A 26,708-nucleotide genomic window follows, 5' to 3' on the forward strand; every position below is an offset into this window, starting at 1 on the left:
CCAGCTGTACTAAGCTTGAAAAGTGATAAAATGGAGAGTGATAAACCACCAGCCAATCAGCTCCTACCTGCTTTGTCACAAGCTGTGTTTGGAAAATGACAGGTAGGAGCTGATTGGCTGGTGGTTTATCACTCTCCATTTGATCACTTTTCAAGGCCCAGTGTGAGAAAAGTCAGACACACACACATTGCTAATAACCCCATCCTCAGGGATGTTTGATTGTTCCGAACGTACTGTACAGTTTGTTATACTGCCTTAGAGGTTTTCACTATATATATATATATATATATATATATATATATATATATATATATATATATATATATATATATATATACTGTATATATATATATATATATATATATATATATATATATCGCAGTTCCGTCTGGCACTCCCCAAAACTTATATGCACCTACCGTGGGTGCCTGCAGGCACAACCTGTAGTAGTCTGTTTGAAGAATAAACAGCAGCACTCCACGGGTTTTAAACAAAGTAATGTGTATTGAAGTGACCAACGTTTCGGGTCACTAGTGTCCCCTTTTTTAAGGTATCATTGGCGTGCCCGCAAAGTCGCGCAATAGTATCCTGAATGCCTCCGTGGAAGCAGAAGGACACTGTGGATGTCGTGGGACCACCGGGGCACCACCAGGGACCAGGTAAGTATTAAAAAACAAAATTATTCCAAAAAACGTAAATATCATTTATCCAAAACTCTCGTGGTCCCAAGCATTTCAGATAAGGGATACTCGACCTGTATATGCAAACAAATGCAGTAGGGTACAGCACACACAACAATTTGTACAAAAATACAAATTCTTAACTTTTGAAAACTTTTTATTCACTTTTAACTGCACCACTTAAATTTGGAGGGAATAGTCACCAACTATTTTTAACTTTGTTGTATACTGTAGTTTACCATGTCCTGATGCTGTGTATAAGACTAATGGGAAATCTGTTTCCATATACAGTAATCCTGATTATTGCAGGAGTGCTCCATTCATTTAGTATTTGTACAGAATGGGTGAAATTGAAGAGCCTGCAAGGTGCAGGCTGTGCAGGTCTGCGTATATTTTTAAATCGGCAATCATTTACACAGAGCCAACAACCTGGGGCCTTATTTTGGTTCACTCTTTCTGAAAAAATCCTTCTTAGATGGACAAAACCATGTGCACTGCAGGGGGGCAGATGTAAAATGTGCAGAAAGAATTAGATTTGGGTGAGTTATTTTGTTTCTGTGAAGGGAAAATACTGGCTGCTTTATTTTTACACTGCAATATAGATCTCACTTTGAAGTAAAACCCCACCCAAATCTAATTATATCTGCACAAGTTACATCTGCCCCACCTGCAGTGCACATGGTTTTGCCCATCTAAGAAGGATTTTGTCAGAAAGAGTGAACTAAAATAAGGCCCCTGGTTTTGCCTTGTAAATAACTGCTGCTTTAAAAAATATGGCCATTCTCAGACGTAATCCTGGACTTCTTGCAAATCGGACCTTATTACATTTACCCCAAATATCTTTACCCTAATATACAATAAACATATTTCATATATGCTAATTATTGGCATATTTGTGAAGATGGTGCCATCATTTGGTTTAAAAAAAATATTGCCGAATATGGAGATGTTTGTGATGATGGTGTTGTTGTTGATGATGATGATGATATATCATTTGAAATATCTGTACTTATATAATGCTGATTATTGGTATATTAAAAATAATAAGACTGGATGAAGAGAAAAGAGGAAAGGTTATGCCTAGGTAGAATCACCGTCACAGATGTCTACTGTGTGGTTACTGTATGCTACTGTTTCCCTCAACTATGCAGGAAACTACTGTAATGCGAGGAATCATTTTCTACCAAACAGAAAATTGCAATAAATGTATCTGTACCTGCAATTTATGGTAAATGCATGAAAATAATAAAAATTATAATGTGTTACCAACAGATAAATTGACACAATGTTATTTATATTTTAGTTTTTCTTTTAACTTAATATAGTTTTTTTGTGATATCCAAAAATGAAATACCAGCCTGGTTTTGCCATCAACAAAACTAATGAGTATGGTTTGAGAGACACGACCATAAGAAAGAGTGGATCGCATGTCGTAATTAGCAAAGTATGGGCAGAGTTTAACCCTTTGAGTGCCAACATCTCTGTGAGAGAGGCCAGCGTCGCTCACATTTGTTATATAAATTCAAATAAAAATATGTGTAAAAAAAAAAGATTATATTTGCTATGCGAGGTAAACATCAGGTCATTATGATGGATTTGCTTGGCCATTTTTTTTTACACCTATTCTGACAAATTCACTTGGCACGCAAAAGGGTTAACATAAAGAAGTGTCCTAATGAAGCCATATTGGGGCGGGATGTATTGGGTTGCGAGTTCGGTGACCGTATGGGATGCCGGACGAAATCTCAGCATTTTTGCTGAGCAATTGACTGTCTGAAATTAGTGCACTTATGCATAAATAAACTAATAACATAACAAATCATAGAAACTGGCTTGTGCACTGTGAATCTTGAGAGCAGAGTTCTTGATGGTCCTGCCTTTGTTACCTAGCAACAGGCATCTCTGCGCACTGTCTAACAGAGCACAGAGTTTACTTGACCTATGGAAACTGAGTGCCTCCGTCCTTCTCTTCTCTGTTTCACCTCTATAGATGTAAGGAGATGAAGTCAGGGATGGACAAATCATGTAATATACAGTAAGGGAAAATATACTCATTGGGCGGTATTCAATGAGCCGGAATCGCCAAGTTTTATGGCGATTCCGGGGTTTTTTCGTGGCTGACGGTGATTTTTGGAGCTCCAAATGCGAATCACCGTATTCAATTAGCTAGAATCGCCGTTGACGACCGGTGAATGAAGCTGCAATCGCCAAATGTTTTCCTGTACAAATCGCCGTTTTTTGTGTATAGGATTTTTCATGGGGAATCGACGGTAGTTGAGGGGAATCGCCAAAAGTGTATTCAATGTGAAGTTGGCGATTCCTTTTTCTTCTTTCATATCGCCGTTCCTCTCCGAGTGCCCCTCGTCATCTTTTTATGGTGAACTTTTATAGGAACATGTCAAATAATTGGTTTTAAGTGCTCTATTTAACTATGCAAGTCTAATGTATTATTATTTGCTGCCCTTGTGTGATGTCATGGTCGTAGAAGTGCTATACAAATATATATTTAATTTTTTCAGGTATTTTTTTTTTCTCCCACAAAGCACTGTTCTTACCCATGGTGCACCTCACTTACCCATGATTCTCCTCCCCACCTCACTCCTTCGTTTGCCCTTTGACCAGATTTCCCAGCGTTTGCCGTCTGCTGTATGGGAAGCGTTTGTCCAGGGTAATTTGCTTGTTTCTAGCATTTATCTGCGATTTTTTAAACAACTGACTACATTAATGAGGCTGTGTAGGGAAACGCCGGTATGGCTGAGAATCGCCGTTAGGGCCGGCGATTCTCAGCCACGTTGAATAGGGTGACTTGGCGACTCCCCACGAATCCCCATGCATGGCGATTCACTGCTAAAAACCGGCGATTGGCAGGCGAATGTTAAATCTGAATCACTGTAACCAGCGATTCAGGACATTGAATACCGCCCACTGTTTTGCAAATGCATAGTTCATAAAATCACCCTTTGCGTTGGGGCTGTAACTTTGATTATATGATGGGAGGAACTGGTCAGCTTAGGGTTTTTTTTTCTCAAGAAACCTTCATTTATTTTGAAGTGAAGGCCTTCAGAACCACAATGAGGCACCAGCAATAATACATGGTAAAAAAGTTTGGTACTTGTTTATTATCACGGCGCCCTAGTTGCATACATGCGGCACCGTAGGGAAATCGCATCGCATCGCATGGGCCACTTAAGGGTCATGCGATGTGATATTTAAGTGTCATTTATTCACTGCTCTGTCAGCCCCGGGCCATCGCATCGCATGCCCTGCAAAATCGCATGCGATTTTATAGGGTGTGCGATGCCATTACATTAGCTATACAATCATATGATTGTATGTCCCAAAAATAGGTTTAACGCACCCCCCCCCCCCCACTAACCACGCCCCCTGAAGCGTGGCGAGGGGTGGCGGAACGCGTCCTCCAACCTTTTCATTTCCCCACTATCCACATCGGCGTGGAGTTGATTTTATATAGTGTGGCAAGCGCAGCGAGCCACCGGGCCCGAAGCATGGCGAGCACCCGCGGATTACTTTACGTGTATTCCGTGTCCCCTCGTGGGGCTCGCCACGCTTCAGGCTCGCCACACTATATCATATCTACTCCACGCCGACGTGGATAGTGGGGTAATGAAAACGTCGGAGGATGCGTTACGCTGCACTCGCCACGCTTTGCGGTGGCGTGGATAGTGAGGGGGGGGAGTTAACCTATTTTTGGGACATACAATCATATTATTGTATACCTCATGTCATGGCATCGCAAACCCTATAAAATTGCATGAGATCGCATGCAATTGCATGCGATTTTGCGGGAGATGCGATGCGATGGCCCGGGGCTGAGAGAGCAGACAATAAATTACATAGGAAAATTGCATCGCATTGCATGGCACTAAAATGGCCCATGCGATGCGATTTTCCTACGCAGAATAGCCCACTAAGCAAATTGCTTAGTGGGCGCCATGCTAATACACAAGTACCAAAAGTTTTACAGGTTGAGTATCCCTTATCCAAAATGCTCAAGACCAGAAGAATTTTGGATAACGGATTATTCCGTATTTCAGAATATTTTTATATTTCAATAATGTATCTTGAGGTATCTTGCATTTATGTTGTACAAACATATAAAATACACACAAATATATTTTATTTGTACATAAAACAAAGTTTGTGTACAATCTCAGATACTGAATTTAAATGGCAAGCAATCATTTTCTTGCACATATGTAGTGCCAGTTACATATTATGTCCTCAGTAGTGCTGTTGCAGATGTCCCCAGTAATGCAAGTTACATATTATGTCCTCAGTAGTGCTGTTATGGATGTCCCCAGTAGTGCTCTTAGCAAAATTTTTTTTTTTACTTTCTGGAATGTATGGTTTTGGATAAGGGATAGTCAACCTGTACTTTATTAACAGAAAGGCCAAAAGTGACAGTATTCAGGGTATTGAAGTGCTATCAATACAATAGTACAGTATGTTATAGTATGCTCCTATGTTTACACATCAGATATATAGGGCGGATTCGCCATGTTTTTATGGCGATTTTGGGCTGTAAGGCGAATTTCTGACTAAAACGGTGAATCACCCTATTCAATGACCAGATGGCGAATACATTTCAAGGTTTTTTTCGCCATGATTCACAGAGTAGCAATCGATATCTTTTTATGGTGAAGTGGAATGTGAACTTTAAAAATAAAGTGTTTTGTTTTTTACATTTGGTGTCAAAAAATCAGGAATTTTATTCTGAGGAGGGGCATGCTATTTTTATTCATGTGCTGTAAGCACATGAATATATATTTAATTTAAAAAAAATATATATATATATATTTTTTTTACACAGACCAGCCAGCAGGGGGCCGGAGCCGAGCCGCTCATTAGATATTCATATATTCACTGCACCCGATCATTACATATGCATGATCGGGTGTAGTGAATATACCCGGTCCCCTGCTGGCACCCCCGGGGGGCAGCCTGTGCTGCCTGGCTCCCGGGGAGCCCACCTCCCCCCCACAAACGTTCTGGGGCAGGCAGGGAGACTTCCATCTCCCTGCCTGCCGCCGTCCTCAGGCTCCCTGCGGCATCGCCGCAGGAGTTAAAATTCGTCAGTCAGGGGCAGCGAGCCCCTGACTCATTGAATACTGGAGCCGGTGAGGCTCCGGAACGCAGCGAGCAGTGGCGAATTTGCAGCGGATTCTAAACAGGATTCGCTGCACATCGCCAAAATGCACATTGAATACTGCCCATAGTATAGCCAAAATGATACAATCTGCCTTTACATTGTATTCTTAAAGCTTTCCATTGTATCTCCTTGTAAGCAGGGCCAATGTGTGCGTAGGAAATACCATAGGTAGTCCCTCACAGGCTTACCAAATACATTGCAAAGACAGATTGGTTTGTTCCTTAAAGTAGGGAACAAATGATACCTGGTTGATATTATTGCATCATACAGTATATTAGTCAATCCAAATCCATACCTCCAGCTTAATATATAGTTGGCAACAATTGAGATTGATTGTTTCTTGGATGCAATGGTACAAAACAATAGGACTTTAGGAAAAAGTCACAGTCCGAATGAATTATTAATAAATAACCACTGGGATCCTCTATTTATTTCTATGTCAAAAAACCTATTTAATTCATCTTTCCAACTCATTCTTCTTTGCTGGCTGCCACATCAAGGTCCTTACATGGTTTAATCAATACAAAAATCCTATAAATGCATGCAGGTCCTTAATTCTAATATTTCTCTTTGAGATTGCCATTGAATATTGTATATAATCCATTTTTAGAGATCAGTTGAATGCACTTTGTCCTGCAGAGATGCCGTAATCCTTTGTCCCCAGTAAAAATACAAAATATAGTTAAACAACCGGGATCCCGACTTACTCAAACATTGTTACATTTTATCGCCTGCTATTGTTTATTGGATGTAGCTGCTTAATGCTATGCTTTACACGAGTTTGAAGAATGGCATTAGACACCTCCATGCTGTGCAATAATAGTGAATAACTTGTCATTTTGATGAATCTGGGCTCTTGTTGGGATTCTTTATCTTATACATTCACTACCTGTCCAGAGAGAATACATGTGTCACTGTCAGAATTTCCCTGCGAGATGAATTCTTCACTATAACTGTTTTAAAGAACTCTAAAGGTCATTTTCTAAATGCTGAACATATACATGACATTGCACATTTTATAATGCACAAAATCTTGTATTGTGTATTTCCCCCTAGTACATAGATACAGTGGCTACAGTATAAAAGGTTATCATCCCCTTGACCTCTTTTACATGAGGCTGTGTACGTTATTCTTGTCCCACGTACAGTTACCATCTTTGTCATGGAAGACTGTAACTGCTATAGAGTTGCCATTGGCCTCTTGTTGGCCTCCTTTACTACAGCTGTTCTCACCCAGGGCGGCATGCATCTTCACTTGGAGAGAGACAAAGTACAAATCAACAGCTCAACAGCCGTTCCTAGAGTCTGCTTAGAAAGTTATTTTGTCTTACTTTTGTAGGATTTTCTCTGATGTACACTAACTACAGATGGCGCAGCTCTCAATCGAGCTGCTCCTAGCGATAGAATAACCAACCGCCGCTGTGCACCATCCACCAGAAGGGGGCACATACACGAGATGATTGCACGACCCGTTCTGACAGAGCCCAGCACCCTCTGCCGGCTCCTTGTTCCCCCCCCCTACGTCCGCTCACGTAGCTGGCCACACCCCCCACTCTCCTTGCCCATCTCCCTAAAGTGGAGATGGGCAGGGGATTGACTCCCCAACACCGCACATGCAAGTGAGATGCTCGCGCATCCCCGTCAGACGGAGTGCCAGACCGCCAGCCTGCGCTAGGTCAGGGGATCTGGCGATTCCTCAGGCTGGCTAGGATGCGCTCCATCTGTACCTTGTGGAGCTTGCAGAGACTGGTGTATTAATGCTGCAATCATATCATGCACCCAAAATGCATGTAGATGGACTCCAGTAAACTATTTATGTATCTTGTCAAGAAAGTTACTTCATAAATATTCTAGTATTCTAGGAGGTGAATACTGAAGCAATCACTTATTTTCAGTTATTTTTTTTATAAATCATTGTTTTATGGCACATTGTCAGGTACTTTGTGTTGATTTGTGAGAATAAATTTGAATTAAATCCATAATGGTTCCAGTACAATGCAAAACGTATTGACCCCATTGGCATTTTCACATTTTGTTGTGTTAAAACACACAACAAAATGTGAAAAACGCCAATGGGGTCAATACGTTTTGCATTGTACTGTATGTATTTAGCATTTTGGAACTTTATTACATGTACCACTAATGTACAATACTGTATCACAATTTCGAATATATGAATGTGTGTACAGTATGTACGATATATACTGTACATGGGTGGATTGGCCATAGACCTTACAGGGAAAATTCCAAGTAGGCCTACGCTACCGAGAGGCCACTTTTCTGTCAGTCACTTATCTTATTGACCCGGCCCTTCCCAGAATAGTGGCCCCATCCCCTCCTCTCTCACACACACGTTGCCAGTTAATAGAGCAGATTACCGATGCTGCAATTACTCATCTAAGGCGGGCGCCAATCTATATACATTGTGACATCTGTTAAAAGGACAGGGGTGGGTAAGGTTTAACAATTTCTGGGGTGTTTCTGTGCTCCACTTTGGGAGGAGTGGTGATACTGTAGTTGTGATATTCAGTTGTGATATCTTAGGGCCGATTGCGACAGATTGGGTTGATAAATCTGACCAAATCTCAGATTGGCGGGGGACGCCACAAGCCTGCGAGGGGACGTGGGCAAAAAACATACAAATGAATGGGCAGCCACTGATTGGCTGAGAGAGCTCTCTCTCAGTGGCTGCCCATTCATTGGTAAGGGAATTTGTTTGCAGCTCAGTTCCCGGCTCCTGGCCCCCTCGGTCCGGCTCTCCACGAACCCTGCCCTGTTCTCGGCTTTCTCCGTCTGCAGCTCCCCAGGAGTTGCATGTGAAAAATTGCATGTGATTTATAACATGCAAAACTTGGCATAGCAAGTGCCTAATTGTGTTTGAGCCCTCAGGGGAAATCAGGTCTGACTTCTCCTTTGGACAATTGAGCCTAATGTATGGGGGGCCTTAAGTGTGCTGAGGTGGGTATTATTTAAAATGTGAAGGTGTGTGATTTGTCACAGCAGCTTAACAGTCTGGGGGTCACTAGACTGACAAACACATTGAATCCAATGACTTCCACACAGGTGCAACAATGTATTCATTCTGCCTATTTTGGTGTTGGCTTTGCCTACATTTGACTTGGTGCTGCTCACTTGAGGCCATGTCAAGAAATTGTAGACCCCCGAAGGGTGAGATACCCCAGTTTTACAAAATGGTCCTCACCACCACCTTCGCTCTGCCCCCAAAATGGCCACAGCATGTCAGCCATGATGTGGCTATGAGGCATTGTGAGCGAAATTGGCAATCAGAATCTGCACATGCGCAGTGTGACCTCTGTGCACGCGCAGGTCATAAAACATTTTGGCAATGCAAAAGCATGTCACTACAGTTATACTGTGAGACTGTGCGTTTTACAGAACATGTTTCAATATTTTGTTACGACATTGGTATTGGTATGCACACAAATCTGCTTACTCGCGGATTGTAAAAAGCCATTTATATGTTAAGTATATAACAATTCCTGATAAACGTTTTTCATTTTGCAGGAAAAATCTGTAACAAACAAGAAACGTTAATGTTTCCTTTCAACCACTTGAATGCAGAGTTCAGGAAGTCTTTCCCAATGGCCTCTGTTGATGTACAGTAATTTCTCACAAAGTGCAAAAAAGGGCTTTGCAGCAAAGGCTCAGAAGTAATAAACTGTACTGCCAGCTGCAAGCAGTTAACGTTCGTACTAAAAACATTATTTTAAATAACGGAACAACATCATTTGGGGAAATAACAGATACAGTAAAGATTTTCAAATAGATAAATACAAAAATAACTGTATGTAAATGCCATCATTATTCAATATGTATCACAATATAATAATCAATTAAAAAAAAAAAAACAGAAAAAAACAGTTACAATGTTGGTTTATTCAGTGTATACTGGAAATATGTAATGAATGATCCAGATCTTGGCAGGTACAAATCTTCCTCTGCCGGCTCCCCTCTGCTCCCCCGTCCTCACCGGTAGCCCCACGCACCCTCCACTCACCCTGCCCATTACCCTGAAGCAGAGACGGAAGGGAATCCACTCCCCGCTGCCATGCTGACGTGTGAGATGCTCACACATCCCCATCAGATGGAGCTCCTGCCCACACCCCCCACTACATACATACATACATTAAAACTATTACAAAAATTAATTTGATGGTTAGTTACCATCTAAGGATTTCTCATCCTCTGCCTGGACCTCGCAGCCTTTGCATGACCCAGGAGTCAGTCGGCGACTGCTTGTAGCAAAGGGAAAATTGGGAGGTGGGGGTGGTGGAGCCAACGTCATCCATCCACCACGAGCAGGCAGGGAACCACCTGCGTTCGCTGGGGCCCTTCCAGCGTTTCTGTGGGCGCACCCACTGATTTTGTGGGCACGTCCATGAAAACCTGGGGGTCCACCCAGGAATGGCCCCTGCCTGTCACTCAGCGCTGTGAGCAGCTCGGCTGAAATTTAATTTTTTCGCCAAAGGTGCTCGCAGCGTTGGCCTGCACATGCCTATTGGCCACAATACATAGACCAAAACCATCGCCGGAGGGTGCGAATTCGGAACTGCTGCGTGATAGGGCTGAATTAATGTAAAACTTAAGCCATAACTGGGCAAAACCTTGTTGCACTTCTGGTGGGGCTGATGTAACATGTGCAGAGCAATAGAGTGGGTTATATTGGTACTATGTTAGGCTGCTTTATTCTTACCCTGCAATTTAGATTTCAGTTTGAACACACCCCACCCAAATCTAACTCTCTCTGCACATGTTACATCTGCCCCACCTGCAGGGCAGCATGGTTTTGCCCATTTGCTTGATTTTCTCTGTACACTGGACTATACCAACTTACCAATATTTCCTATGATACTAAGGATGGTTACTGAAGATTCATGTAATGGTGTGTCTACAAATATCTAATGCAATTATAGCACATCGCTTTATCTTAAAAATATGCCTTGTATATAGTACTCCAGTGCGACAACACAACAATGGGGTACATCAAGAACATCATGTTTTAATAGTTCTCTCGGGTCTGCAAATTTCTCATTGGGTCTCTCATACACAGGGGGAGATTCTCTAAAACTCGCCGCCCAACTCCGCCCCCCATCGCAATCATAATTATCGCATATGTTCTAACATGCGATAATTATAGCAAAGGACAGCTCTTGCGTTAAGAGCTGTCCTTTGCGGTGAGAGTTGCCGGGTCCCAGCAGATCCCGGCGGCTCCCCCCTCCCTCCCACACCCGGCGCTGCTGCTGCTGCGCCGGGCTCTCCTCCTCCCTGCACCCGAAAGAGGATCAGTGCAGGGAGGAGGTCACAGGTCCGGGCAGCAGGTGAGGGGGGAGGGGGCGATGCGGGCGGCGGGGGTCCGTGCGGGGCGGCGGTGGGTTCGCGTTAGAAGCCCATTGGCTTCTATGGGGCATCACCAGATTTTTCTGCTTAGAGCATCCCGAAATGCGGTAAAAACCCTGATAACGGGGTTTTTACCGCATTTTTACCGTAGTGAATCTCCCCCACAGTCTGTGTCAAGATGGCAGACTATCTTTAGTCATGTTGCCTTCCTGTTGATTAGGTTGAGGGCTTATATCCACCTGATTTCTTCTTACTTCTGTTCCACACTGCGCATATAAGATCTTGGTGCTACTTGTGTTTGTAAAGTGCCTCTCTTATGGTCTCGGAGACAAGTAACCTGATATAAGATCAGACAAGTTTTTGGTCTCGTATCATGGAACAGTTTTTGTTTCACCCGTTATTATTCCTTACTGACTAATGTTGAATCATGTGTTTTAAAACACAAATCAAATTTTAAAACATCATTTGTGCTATTTATTATTATTATTATTATTATTATTATTATTATTATTATTATATATTACCAGTTTCTTATATAGCTTCATGAGGCACTTTATAGTTTTTATTGAACTTTCCAACTTTACATTTGACCATGGATAGTTGGGACTTGTACTACGAACAACTTCCCATTCATTAGTGAATGGTCTAAATTCGGCACCAGGACCATTGTTAGAGAACAAATCCATAATTACACCACGTATTGCAATTTTATACAGCTTTATAACAGGGTAAGTAGTGTAATAATCAGTTACAGTATGACAATGTACACCTTCCCATTGCAATGTGCCTGCCTTATGGTATGGCCTTTCTGGCACTGCTTGTGTAATCAACAGCTCAACTTGTAGCTGTGGTCTAGACATACAGTAAGACTTGTGGGGGATGTTCTAACATCCGCACCCCAGCTCCGCCCCCCTTTGCCGCCCATCGCATTCATAATTATCGCAAATGCACTAACATTTGCAATAATTATGGCAAAGGACAGCTCTTGCGTTAAGAGCTGTCCTTTTGCGGTGAGAGTCAGCGGGTCCCATGGGGACCCAGCGGCTCTCCCCTCCCTCCCTTACCCGGCGCTGCTGCTGCTGCGCCGGGCTCTCCTCCTCCCTGCACCCGGAAGAGGATAACAGTGCAGGGAGGAGGAGGTCACAGGTCCGGGCAGCACAGCTCTGTGGTGGGTCACGTTAGAAGCCTTCTATGGGGCATCGATAACCCGGCGGGGGATGCTTAGAGCATCCCAAAATGCGGTAAAACCCCAGATAACGGGGGTTTTGGCGCATTTTTCGTTTAGAGAATCTCCCCCTTGGCCCTTATTCAGATCTGATTGTAGTACAAATTTGTTCTCAAAATGGGCAAAACCATGTGCAATGCAGGTGGGGCAGATGTAACATGTATAGTGAGTTAGATTTGTGTGAGTTATTTTGTTTCTGTGCAGGGTAAATACTGTCTGCATTATTTTTACACTGCAATATAGATATCAGTTTCAACACACCCCACCCAAATCTAAATCCCCACCTGCAGTTCACATGGTTTTCTGAATAAGGGCCCTAATTCGCATGTAGCTGTTTTCTCTCATTCTAGGCAAACACATCACTTCTCATGCCCTCCACTTACATTTTACCTCTTCTAAGTGTCCTTCATGTATTTTGTACCCCATAGTTCTTAGTCATGCAGATATGATAAATCTATTGCCTTTGTAAAGGATGTCATTGACTATGATAAGGTCATGTCAGTAAATCCAATAATAATGAATAGCCAGTAGACGAGCATTTATTTTCAGCTGACCATCCTTTCAGAATGATTTCTTTTAACACTGTCTTTGTGTCATCTGTCTTGTTTCTTTTCAATCTATTCTTCTCTTTCAAGAGACACTGGGAGAAAGATTGCAATAATGTCAACATATGCTTCTATCTCTTTGTCCACAAGACTTCCAGGACCTTCTCCTTTGGCCACAGCACAAGAGAGAGCAGGACCAGAGGCGTAACTACTTTTTTTGCGCCCCCCCGCCGGACATTTCGGTCCCCCCCCCCCCCCGAAATATTAACCCCCTCCTTACCCGTCCCCATTGCCGCCGGCGCTTCTGCCTCTAACCCGACACGCAGATCTGTGTCGGGTGACGGCCGGTCCCCGGCTCCGGCTGCAGTGCTAATATAATAACAGACACTCGGAAAATGGCTGCCCCCATACAGCATTATGTCGGGTTAGAGGCAGCGGCGCCGGCGGCAATGGGGTAAGGAGGGGGAGGGCAGGAGTCGGGAGCCGGGACCAGGTGGTAACTATAGTCCCGCAGACCCCCCAGGCGCCCACACCTGCCTAGCGCCTCCCCGCCACAGCGGGGGCTGCGGGACTATAGTTACGCCACTGAGCAGGACAGCAATATTTACATGTATTTACTGGGATACTGTAGTACAAATCATTGTTCTGTAGCCTTATAAGAGTTAATTGACTTCTCACAGGACAGTCATGGAACAAGTTTGTCACAATAATTACAAATAGCTCGTGGTCTATAAATGCTTCACCATACACAATTATCTGAAATCTTTCAAATACATAAGTGATAACTAGCTCTTGTTCTGAACATACCTTGTTTCAGCATTTGTCAATGCTCTAGATGCATAGATTATAGGTCGCCATGTTTCCTAGTTTACTTGCAAATATACTTATCCTACTATAAATCAAATGGAGAATCATCTGCTGAAATCCTTGTTCTTTTTGTAGGATCAATTAATCTTAGTATCGGTTGCTATCTGTGGAATACGATCATTAGGTCTACAGCAACTAGGTCGACAAGCTTTGGGTCGACACCACTAGGTCGACAGGCCACAAGGTCAACATGGGTTTATGTCAACATGGGTCAAGGTCGACATGTGTCTAGGTCGACATGGGTTTTGGTTGACATGTCATTAGGTCAACACGAGCATTGGGTTGACATGGGCAACGGTCAACGGTCAAAAGGTCGACATGGGGTTTTTCACTGTTTGTTGAGCCGACATGTGCTGACAGGCGGTATATTTCATGCCCTACCATCAACTAGGGCATGGTGAGAGAATAAAAAAGTGTGCCGAGCGCAGCGAGGCACCGCGCCCGAAGCATCGCGACCGAAGCGTGCGATGCGAGGGGATGCGGTGCACTTCAAACTGTGTCCACGTCGACAATCGGGTAAAAAAACAGTGAAAAGTCCCATGTCGACCTTTTGACTGTCGACCTAAAGCTTGTGTTGACCTAATGTCCTGTCGACCTAAACCCATGTCGACCTTGACCCATGTCGACCTTGCTGCCTGTTGACCTAGTGGTGTCGACCCAATGCTTGTCGACCTAATGGCTTTAGACCTAATGATCCACACCCCTATCTGTAGTGCTTTGTTTCAGCTTCTGCTAACATTCTGCTTGTACATGTGGCATCACATCTTAATCTGAGACCACATCTCCTATAAAGATGAAAAGATGAAAAGTGTTTTCATATCAAATGAACCTTTGTTCTTGTTAAGTTTTAGATTCAATCTCCTGGAAAGTCCTTTCACTTGTTTTCTTCCTGGAATTACTTTGTGCCTTTGGAGAATTCCGGATAAAACAAAATGTTTTGTCTTAAGACTGAGAACAGTGTTAGGTCTATTTCCAAGTGGGCTAAAGGTCATGTCACGTGACAGGGTAGGACAAGATGAGGAGCAAGGTTTGAAGAAGGGTACCCTCGCGGGTTCCTTTTGCTCCTCAAACTTCAGGCATGGTGGCTTGCGTCACTTCATTTGCCACCTGGTTACTAAAGGGAACCAGCAGTGGCCTAGATAGTGAAACTGCAAGGCCCAAGGCCTTGCTCCTCCCCCTGTGAGTGAAAGATCCTTTAAGTCACCTGGATTTAGCAACTACCCTAATAATAGTGTGAAGTGCTCCCTATACTGTAGTTACTCTCACATAAGCATCTTTAGAGGAAACACATGACCTGGGGTAGGATGCATCAGGCATCGCTATGTCACCACTCACCGCATGTATAGCGGCATTCACTAACATATATGTATGCATGAAGAAAGTCTCAAGGTACAGCTTGTGCGGTAATAGCTGTCCTTTGCAATGATAAGGCTTCCGGGTTTAGGATCAGGAATCCTATCTGTGCTTGCATTAAGTGACACGCGTGTCAGGGGAATGCTGAGAGGGCATTGTCCATCGCATCCGAGCCCTGGAATTTATTGCAGTACATGGCTTGGTGCATATTTGGTAACTGATTAAACCTATGAAAACTGCATTTCCTCAGGTTTGGCCACATTTTGAAGTTTTATGCCTCCTGACTTAAATCTGGAGACAGGCTCACACAATGGTTAATGGGTGTGTAACCTACACATAATGCAAACTGGGGTTTTTTTAAGGCCCGGGAGCTGAAATCTTAGGATAGTATATTATGAGCTGTGGTTATCCAGAAGTTATCGGGAATTCTGCGGCATGTAAAGCAGAAACCCCCAATAAGCAGCTCAAGAATACCCATTTTTCCACCAATAATGTATTGGTTCAGGAAATTATCCCAGATACCATGTGTTATCATCCAATAAGGGGTCAAAAACAGGCCCCAGGACACCTCTTAGGCTTGTGTGGAAAGTTGGGGTGGAAATTCTGGAAGAGCTTTGGAGCATGGACATCAGAAACATAATCAAGTATTGTAGACAACCATACCTGATATGAGAGTCCAAGATCTTTGACAACTCATATTCGACACCACACTGGGTTTAAACCTTAGTAATCTTTGGAAGACTGGAGTGGAACTGGCTCAGCACCAGAGGCTTCAACAGCGAGATGTGGAAGGTGCTGGGGACTTTTAGGAATGGAGGAAGCTTCAGCTTGTAGGCTACGGGATTTATGACACGTTCAATTACAAAGGGACCAATAAACCAAGGAGCAAACTTCATAGAGGGTACTCTTAACCTCAAGTCCTTTGTAGACAGGCAGACTTTGGGAGTAGAATAGCTCTGCACTTCTTGTCGGCAAATTTTTTGTACCGGAGTGATGCTTTCAGGAGTGCTGAACGGATCCAATCTGACTGTGGAGAATGCAGTAGGAGGTGTCGGAAGGTATACTAGCAGCCCCTGAACCCCGAAGGGAAGTTTATAGATGATACAACCATCTGGAAAGATCTTGTAGGTATCGGATCTCTTGACCCTGAGAAGCCTCTTGTTGTTCCAGGCGACTGGCAAGGCCTTCTGCCTTGTGCCAGGGCTTGTGCGTGGGTTTTGTTCTCCAGATGGATCCATTTAGCCAGTGCTAACTGTCACGCCTGTGGGTAAATCTTGGCTGGAGGCAACCACAGGTGTAGGGACTGGCTGGTACTGGAACCTAGGAGCTTTGATGAGGGTACTGTGCACGCCAGAGACCCTAGGACAGTAGCTAGACGTGACCACAGGATAAAAGATAAAGTCTTTATTGATCACAGAAGACAATATCATAAAAGGCAGACTTTGATGAATGGTATGGTATAGCAGGTAATCACAGGCAGTAGAAGATATGCATTATTATAATACAGTAGCTAGATGGTAATAGCTGCAGTGTAGGAACACTGATGAAGTCCAACAACATATAGCATACTGTAGGTGGTAAAGGTAGCTGGTGCAGTGTGAGAACACTGAAGAAATCCAGAATAATAATAATGCAGATGGTTGGCAATAAATAAGATACTGACCACTGTGGACCTGGAGAATACCACAGAAGCTGGTTCACGATATGTAGGCACCAATGGTGGGAAACATCAGCCAAGAGATCACCAGTGATGGAGAGAATTGCAGATACTGCACTGATGGTGATGAGTATTGATGGAGGACAATGATGATGGTGGGTATCAATGAAGGATGCACCTTTAATTATCAGTTGTAATGTAGGAACATCGATGGTGATGAAGGTAGATGAAGAACACACTAATGGAGTTGAAGTGTCAATAATGGAGCACCGATGGTGAGAAGTACTGATGGTGAAGCACTGATGTGAGTAGTAATGATGTTGGCGCACCGATGGTGAGTAGTAACGATGGTGGAGCACCAATGGTGAGTAGTAACGATGGCGGAGCACCAATGATGAGTAGTAATGATGACAGAGCACAGATGGAGCCAGGCAGCTGTTTGCTGAAGATGGATGACACAGGACCTGGAATGAGCAGAATCCTCTGGAACAGGAAACCTAGAAAGCAGCTTGACAACACAGAGAGACACCATTCACTCAGGATGATATCAGTAGCATTGGCAACTCTCCTTACTTACCCAGTATAGATATAGGGAGGAGTGGAAGCGGATTGGCTGGGTAATTAGCCAGAGTGGGAAATGGACAGGATTGAATGTGAATGGGCCATGTGACAGGGAAATACATGGCTGCTCCCATGTCTGGGAAGTTTGGCACATGGTTTGAGGCTTACAGTAATGGTGGCAGCGTGGAAGCCGCAGGAGACTGAAGCTGGGCATCGGAGATGACAGGCAGGGAGCGGAGTGCAGCTACGGCGATAGCGGTGCTGGGAGACTGCTGATGTTGTACACTGTAGGCTGAGCGCACACAGGGTTTTCTCAGGCATTTGGATGGTAAATATACCTGTTGTAATACCCGGATCTTGACAGTGATCATATTGTGAACACTGTTCCCCAATGTCTCCCTTATGGTTAAGTTAGATAGAATGTCCCCATTGCTGATTATCAGAAGATCCAGGATATTATTATTTCTCATTGGATTTTCAATAAATTAATACAAATAGTGGTCACTCAGGGCATCCAATAAAACATTTCTCTTAGCAGTATTATCTTTCCAGTTTATTACTGTGTAGATAAAGTCGCCCATAATATTAATGGGGCAGATGTATTAAGCCTTAACAAGAGATAAATGCAAGTGCCGGGCGGTGGGCGGGAGGCAGATTTTGAAAAGACTTGCCGGACGCTGATTGGCTGAATTCAGCCAATTAGCGTCCGGCAAGTCTTTTCAAAATCATCAGCGCTTCCCGCCGCCAGGCAAATAGCGAGCGGCTGTGTATGTGAAAGCTGCCGCTACACCAGTCCCTGGACCCCCGCTGCCAACATACCTGTGTGTAGCGTCCAGGGGTCCAGGGACTGGTGTAGCGGCAGCCTTCACTAACTCACTCCGTCTCCTAGCGCTATCTGCCTGGCGGCAGAAAGCGCTGATGACTTTGAAAAGACTTTGAAAAGACTTGCCGGACGCTGATTGGCAAGTCTTTTCAAAACCTGCCTCCCACCCACCGTCCGGCAGCGCTAGGAGCCGGAGTTAACCCACCAGTCCCCGGGACCCCGCTAGGACCTGGCGTTAACCCACCAGTCCCCGGACCCCCCCTGCTCATCCCAGGGACCACGCTGCCGGGACACCAAACTAGCGCCCCCACCCTCCAGCGCCCGGTGCGCGTGACCCCCTAGCCCCCCCCCTAGTTACGGCCCTGCCTACAGTACTGTACACACATTTGCACAGACAGTCAAATCCTTACTCGATGGTTCAGAAATTGCATATGGATTGGCGATGCTGATTATGAATCCATTCTCAATTCTCTCGCAATTTTGCAAAAGGGTTGTTACTCTTTCTGTCTGGGTAGCGGCTTACTCCTCGCTGCCCACTGCAAAGTCTCACATTAACGATCAGCTGCGAAACAGGACCTCAGGCCGGTAATTACAGGTTAATGTCCTTGAATGACATTATTTGATGATGTTTGGGCTAATTAGCAATGTGGATTATGAAAGTAATGATTGTAAATAGGTTAACACATTAAACTCTGTGTGGTTGTTACTTGCTATTTTGTTTGTTTTTTAACTTGTGTTTTGGTTCTAATTTCATCGTCATGTTTTTGTTTAATTTATGCTTTTGTAAAACCTCCCTGAAGTGTTTTGGTTTGATTTTTTTTATTTTAAATCTATATCGTTGGTTTAAGTTTTCTTGAAAATAGATAAAAACAGCTAAAATCATGCCATTTTTGTAGTCCAACATGCAGGAAGATCCAAACTGCATCTCATTTCCGATCTGCAAAATTCAGATGTGTAAAGATTTCTAAAGAACTAATCGCAAATTTCGAGTCAATTATTGATGAGAGAATGATATTATAAAGCAATAAAAATACTTTTATGGTGGTCACTTGCAATGTCTTTATTTAATGATGGTTATTTATTCTGTCTGTATTTTATGGCAGTTACTGATACTCTATTACATGGCAGTTACTGTTGTCACTGAGGCTAGCTACATAGTAATGAGAAGCTAGTGTTGTCACTGAGGCTGTTTCTAAAATGGTAATGAGCAAAAACAGGAGCACCAATATGCCCATCCAAGAGGTAAATCAATTATCTACAATGCAAGGGTGATGCCGGGATGTGCCACTGGGACAGCGTGTGAGCAATGGCACCCTAAAACCCCACTACATGGAACCAATAAGAAGCCTGCACTGTACATCTGTGAGGAAATGTTCATAATGTTAGCTTACCATATCATCTATATATATATATATATATATATATATATATATATATATATATATATATATATATATATATATATATATATATGTATATAGTGTCTCTGAAACACTGCCATCTGTTGGCAGTGTGTGAAACTACATCTCTTTCTCTCACACATGGCACAAACACAGAGGCAATCACAAGGTAGCTGACTGGCTTTCGAAGCATTTGCTTTGCACATGCTTAAGAGTGTACGGTATATGTGTGCACTGCACATGTCCTAAGCTTCATGCCAGAATAAGCCATGTACAGTTAGATTGCTTCTAATTGACCCCATAATGTGAAAATTTGATGCAATGTTTCAAACAAACAGGTACGTTGTGAAACATATATTGTAAGTAAGTAAGTAAGTTTTACTTTATATAGCGCACTTTCTCCAACAGGACTCAAGGTGCTTTACAGACATTAAAAAAACAATGCACATAATACAGAGGATGTTGGTGGTACAGTAACAGACAAGTCACAGACAAAAGAAACCCTTGAGCACACAGTAAGCATAATGCAGGATTGGTGCAGCATTTTGGATAATAACTTCCTGTCAAGGTATCTGGTGCGGCAGCCATTTTACCCTAGGTGGAATAGATTACCCATAAAAGAAATTACCCAAAATGGGTGATTTCAATGTATACTCAGGTCCATGTATTTTTCATCCCATTCCACAAGTGCACAAGATGAGGCAGCCATGGTGGGCGCACTACGAAGGTTACACTGTAGGAGGCGAGCCATACAAGGACCCAATGCATATATTGGAAAGCAAATACTTGAATTCTGACAATACTATATGGCCCTTATTCTGGTTCACTCGCAAAAGCAAATTCCTACTCAAATGGATAAACCATGTGCACTGCAGGTGGGGCAGATGTAACTTGTGCAGAGAAAATTAAATTTGGGTGGGATTTTACTTCAAACTGAGATCTATATTGCAGTGTAAAAATAAAGCAGTCAGTATTTACCCCGCACAGAAACTAAATAACTCACCCAAATCTAACTCTCTCTGCACATGTTACTTCTGCCCCCCCCCCCCCCCGCAGTGCAAATGGTTTTGTCCATTTGAGAAGGAATTTGGCTTTGCAAGTGAACCAGAATAATAGCCAATGTTTACGAGGGGTGTGCAATAAGTTTCTGGATGTGCAGTGCATAGGTAGAGTACATATAAACAGAATGTCCAGTTGTGAAATCTCTCAATAAAGTTCAGTGAAATGGCATGGCACAGAGCTATATATAAGTAGCACTGCACACCAAAGAAGTCAGCATGTTCACGTTCTTCATGAATTAGATACAGTGCTGGAGACCAATAATATTCTATGACTACAAGAGTGGCCTGGGACAGCAGGTGAGTTTTGACCAATTTTGAGCGTTTTTTGGCCTGTGTCTGCAGTCACCGAGGACAATATTGCTGCTGTATGGGCCACAGTTGAGGGGGACATCAGGATGACCATGGCCGAGTTAGAGAAGGAGATAGGCATCTCATCAGGATATTCCCGCATGATACTTCATGAAAAGCTGAGTCTGAGCAAGGTTTCTGCATGCTGGGTGTCCCATTAGCTGACTCAACAGCAGGAGGAGGTTCGAGCAGAGGAGGCTCTAGAGGTGGAGCTGCAGCGCAGTTCAAAATTCAAATAGAGGTGCCGCACCAACTGCTATTTCAAAATGACCCAATTGTGATAAAAGGCTGCATCTTCAGCACTCATATTCTCGCTAATGCAAACATACTAGCATGTCGACCCAGTAATTTGCCTTTTAACACGGGTTTTTTTGCAGTGTGAACGGGTCAACCCGTGTCTGCATACCTGGATCTCGGGTAAAACCACTTCTTCTTACCCGTGTTTGAGATCCGGGTATGCAGACACCGGTTGATCCGTTCACACTTTAAAAAAACAGTGTTAACATGCTCCTTGCCAGCGGTTTCATGGTCGTTTCCACAGGGTGTTACTTGCTTGTTGCCACAAGGGGTTACATACTTGTTGCCATGGGGGAACACATCCTCATTGCCAGGGAGAGTTACATGCTCGTGGCCCAAAGGGCATTACATGCTCCTGGCCCTGTGCCCCCCACCCAACATACCCCCAACCAACCCATACTGTACCCGCTTTATACCTATCACCCATCCTGCCTGTGCCCCACAATCATACACAGGTGTAGGAGTATCTGACCTGACACATGAAAGAAGATGGAAGGATGGGCCTCCTGATGCTGCTTGTGGCACCCATCTGCCCATACAGATGGACATCAGCTAGCCTGGGGGCTCTGGCAGAGATTCTCAGGTGCTTTACTCAGCACCCGGCTAATTCAGTCTGTGGCAGACTTTATAATCAATCTAAAAGCCTCCAGGCAATGTAAGCACTGTTTTACTGTGAGGATTTTAGATTGATTATAAATCCTGCCCCTTGCTGGATGTGTTGAATGGAGTCTGTGTTCGGGGCAACAGCGGAGCATGAAGAGTGGGGATGCCTATCCAGCTCAGCGCTGCCCAGGACTTGCTGAGTGGGTAGTGCTGGCTTTGCTTGCACTTTTAAACCAAAAACTCCAGCAGTTTGCTAAAGGATTATACTCGGGTGCACATGCACCATCTTCCCAAATACTGTACCACTGAGAAGATAGCACCGGCCAAGGAGCAGGGACCCGCTTCCCAAAAGCAAGGTACAAGGGGGATTAATTAAAGGCCCTCATACACTAGTCCGACTTGTCTGAGGCACAAGTTGGACCCAATTTCCCTTGAACTCCCCCGGCAGCTCCTCGGGAGTCCTTACATCCGATTTGGCACTTGATGTGCCATTTTTACATGGAATTTATCGTATGCTATTTATCTCATTTAAAAAGGACTCCCAGAGAGCTGCTGGGGGAGATCACGGGATATCAGATGCAGTACAGTGCAGGTCCTAAAAAGCACCCTCGATGTGCACCTGATGGCCGCACATCCGAGATCTATCTATCTATATATATACTGTTCAGTCTATAAGTGCTAATATTCATTCTGGGTTAGGCTAATATATGTAGGTGGTAGATCTGGTCATGCATATAAATAGTATGATAATAGAAACTAAGGGGTCATTCTGAGTGACATGCAGCGCTACAAACTTCTCAGCGCTGCGTGCCTTTTAAATCCCGCCCTCCGCCCGGATGTCTGCCGCTACCCCCCCCCCCTCACATGCCAACCACCGAATGATGTGGTGAGTACACACAAAACTAAGACACTGTCAAGTGTCTTAGGTTTGCGTGTGTCCTGTGGGAGGACAGGGCGCAGCTGACATCCGGTGATGTCACCTGACCGCCCCAGTTCCAATGGGCGAATACCCCAGCCCACCTCCCCATGCCCCGCCCATACAAATGCGCCCACCCACTTTTGATGTCAGTGCCAACGGATCGTACAGTGTGTGGAGTGAACACACTGCCCGATACAACTGCAAATATATCTACTAGTGTGTACCTAGCATTAGATGGAAGTTCTATTAAAGATGGGTTGTTGCCCAGAATAACTAATCATATTATATTTATTATATCTTGAAGCTTAATAAATAAGAAGTAGAATTTGATTGGTTCAATAGAATTCCCATCTTAGTAAATTTACTTCTAAATGTTTAAAAAACATTTCCCTTACTCTCTCTCCTATACATGTCATCTTTCAATTTCTGATAACGTAACATGAATTCATGATTCAATTTACTGTTTGTATTTAAATTTCCACCCAATTGGCAGATAGTCAATGTGTGTGATGTTTCTTTATGTATAGTCCTACAAAGCTAAAAAAAATACCCTCCTTTCTCCCAATCCCATATTGCCTCAATACCGCCTCCTTTGTATTGTTCATACTACGTGACCTACGTAATAATGGAAAAAACGAGTAAAAAAGGAAACGAGCATTTCCCTGCAAACTACCAGTAAAAATAAATTATTGTTGATCTTCAAAAAAAAAAAATGTTCCTACCTGTACTTGATTTATAACTTGAATCCACTTTATAAAACACAGCTGTGCTTTAATACACTGCTGGTTACCTTTGAGGTGAGGATGCAATTAACCCTTTGAGTGCCAATGTTGGATGTTCTTTTTGCATAAATAAATACGAATACAGCCAAGTCAATTCATTAAAGTTTAGTTAAATATTGCACTCCCCCCCCCCCCCCAAAAAAAAAAAAAGAACAGTCGCTGTGAGCGACGCTGGGATTTTTAGCGGATATTATGAGGCTCTCTCGCAGCAACGTCGGAACTCGAAGGGTTAAAGGTAGCAGTATCCATTTCACATAGTTTTAAACGATCAACTCATTAACTTGACATGTACGATCCCAGAGATGCATGAAAACACAGGCAGTACCTATGGAAACTGAGACCTCTCAGGAAATAGAGCACACGCTGTCATGTAAATCTGTACCTAATCATTGCTGATTACTATCACCATGGTTAGCAAGCACTACAGTTGCCAATAACACAAGAGGTTAGAAGTGTCGTTGACATCAGGATCAACCACTAAACTGAGTGGCAGGCAAGCTCAGCTTCATTTAGCATGGAAGGATCAATAATACATTAACGCAGCTCTTGCAGTCATATTTTTTGTGTGCCAATGTAGCTATTTGGTGGAGCATTAACCCTTTGAGTGCCAAGTGAATTTGTCAAAAATAGGTGTAAACATTGCCCTGCGAACATTTCTATTCATCCTCATGACCTGTCATGTTTACTTTATATAGGAAATATCATCTATTTTTACACAACATTTGGTTTTTGAATTTATTTAACAAATGTGAGCGACGCCGGCATTTTTTTTTTTATTAGCGGGTATTTTGACCATGTTGGCTCACAAAGGGTTAATGTATATTTATTTTTCCCAGTGCCTTATTTAAATAATAGGTGTGACATTCTATAGAAGTGACAGAAGAAATAGATCATTTTTTTGTAGAAAATTAACTTTTTTTCATTTTTGCTTCTCAACTTAAAGAGAAAAATTCGAAACACAAACACTTGTAGAAAAATAACAGTCAATCACCACAACTGTGCTCGCACTACATAAGATGTACAAAAGCATTCAAGCGATATTTTGCTATAATGTGAATGAAATACTTATGTGGATGCCAGAATTATGATTAATAGTGCAATAATTATAAATACATTCTATAGTATAAACACTATGATAAACTTCTCCCTGCTGTTCCAATAATGAGCTCATTATGACAATATAAATATATATATTTATATATACAATAATTCACTGTCCCTTGTAACTGTCCCTTGTAACTGTACAATTTCCCATAAAGGTTACTTGCCATTATTATTACACAGTGCATTCTACAAACAAAAGTTGTTAACCAATGCTCTAAACTGTTCTGTCCTCTTTCTACAAAGCATTAAAAAATACAAATGTAAAACATTTCCTATCTGTTATATACTTCCATTCTATGAATTTAGTGAATTTATGTAGCTGTATTATGAGTATGGAAACTTGTAAAGGAGAGTTTACCTGTTCCGAGCAGCTTGGCAGACGTGGAATACAGTGCTTAGATGCTGAAGATTTCCTTGGTAGCGGTAGTCTCTGACACCTTGTACAGAACAAATTATCTCTCTGTAGAACCCCACACTGATAGCACTATGTCAGGCACTTACACACATCATATCCCTGTTTTCCAAGTAATCTTTCTGAGTGAAAACCTCCTTTTTCATTTGTTACTATCATGCTCTCTCCCTCTCTCCCAGCTTCTCCTTATTATTATTCTTTTTATTATTTGCTAACCTCATGGTTACACTTTTCTTAGCTTGCTGTTCACAGTCCCTCCCCTTCGCTTCCTCTCTCTCTCTTTCTCTCTCGCTCTCTCTCGCTCTCTCTCATCTCCCTATCTCACTCTCACTGACCTGGTACTTGTCTGAAGCAGCACTCCGGGTTAACACAGATCTCTGATGGCTGGATACATCACAAGCAATACCACTATAGCATCTGCCTGCCAAGTGTAGAAAAAAGCCAACAGGCATACTGTAGCTGTGCATGACAACCACCCAGGAGCAATAGCTGTATTTCTGTAAGTGTAAGGGGCAACACACAGAACAGCAGAACATTTATCTTATGTGAAGAGACATGTCAGTGGCGTGTATAAAATACAGCTGGTTCTAAATAAAAGGACATGGAGTCTCAGAATATATACATACATACATACATAAATATATATATATATATATATATATATATATACACACACACACACACACACACACATTTATAGTGCTCTAAGGTCAAGAATTACTGCAAACCAAATAACATATAACATGAGAGACCTTTAGAATGAGTACATTGTTACCTGTTGCTATAGCAGCATATTGAAATGCTGTAAAAATCAAAGCAGTAGTGCCTTGCCCTTTCAATTGACAATGCTGCCAACTCCATGACAATTTAAAATGATCAGCAAAAACGGTAACCCAACGTAAAACAAATCTTAATTTAATCATTTTGAAATTAAAGAAAAATTACAGTTCACTAAAAGATTCATGTGTAGAGATATGTTTTATGTTATTCTGCAAGGTCTTATTTTTTTTTTTAAAGATGGGTATCTATTAACCCCTTCAGTGGTGGGTTCTTTTTTGGGGAGCGCTCCCCACTGGGAAAGTTTTTTTATGGGAAGTGTTCCCTTAAAAAAAATCCACCACTTCCTCCCTGGGTCCGGGCAGCGCCGCTGCACTGTCAATCAGCGGCTTCTCGTACCTGCGCCCCACGCGCCGCGTACCTTCTTCAATAAGAAACCCGTAGGGGAGGGGGAGGAGGAGGGAGGAGGTGGTGCCACAGAGGGAAGGGAGCCGGGCAGCGCAAAGCTGCCTGAGATCAGTGATTGAACTCAGCAGCGCTGCCCGGCTCCAAACAGTGGCAATCCCGGGCTTGCCAGACTGGGCACCAAGGCACAGCCCGGAAAATTCTCGGGATTGCCACTGAAGGGATTAATGTACAGCATTAGCCAAAGCAGGGGTGTTCTGATCCACCTTACAAACTTGTGCTCTCCAAAACATTAGCCTTACTCTGCCAGACCAGGCTCCTGCTACCGGGGGTAAAAGTGGGGGGAACGCGGTTGTACGGA

At 43.1% G+C, this 26,708-nt stretch overlaps 1 protein-coding gene across 1 annotated transcript in view; it reads right to left on the reverse strand.

The window, feature by feature from the left end:
- Nucleotides 1-25,472, reverse strand: part of OPRK1 (opioid receptor kappa 1) — a 69,765-nt gene extending 44,293 nt beyond the window's left edge. The window contains exon 1 of the mRNA XM_083187096.1: nt 25,112-25,472. The gene's annotated coding sequence lies outside the window, so the exon portion shown is untranslated. The remainder of the gene's footprint in view (nt 1-25,111) is intronic.
- Between the last annotated feature and the right edge of the window lie 1,236 nt (nt 25,473-26,708).

The sequence above is a fragment of the Crinia signifera genome, chromosome 5 (genome assembly GCF_055691185.1).
Source record: "Crinia signifera chromosome 5, ASM5569118v1, whole genome shotgun sequence".
Classification (NCBI taxonomy): domain Eukaryota; kingdom Metazoa; phylum Chordata; class Amphibia; order Anura; family Myobatrachidae; genus Crinia; species Crinia signifera.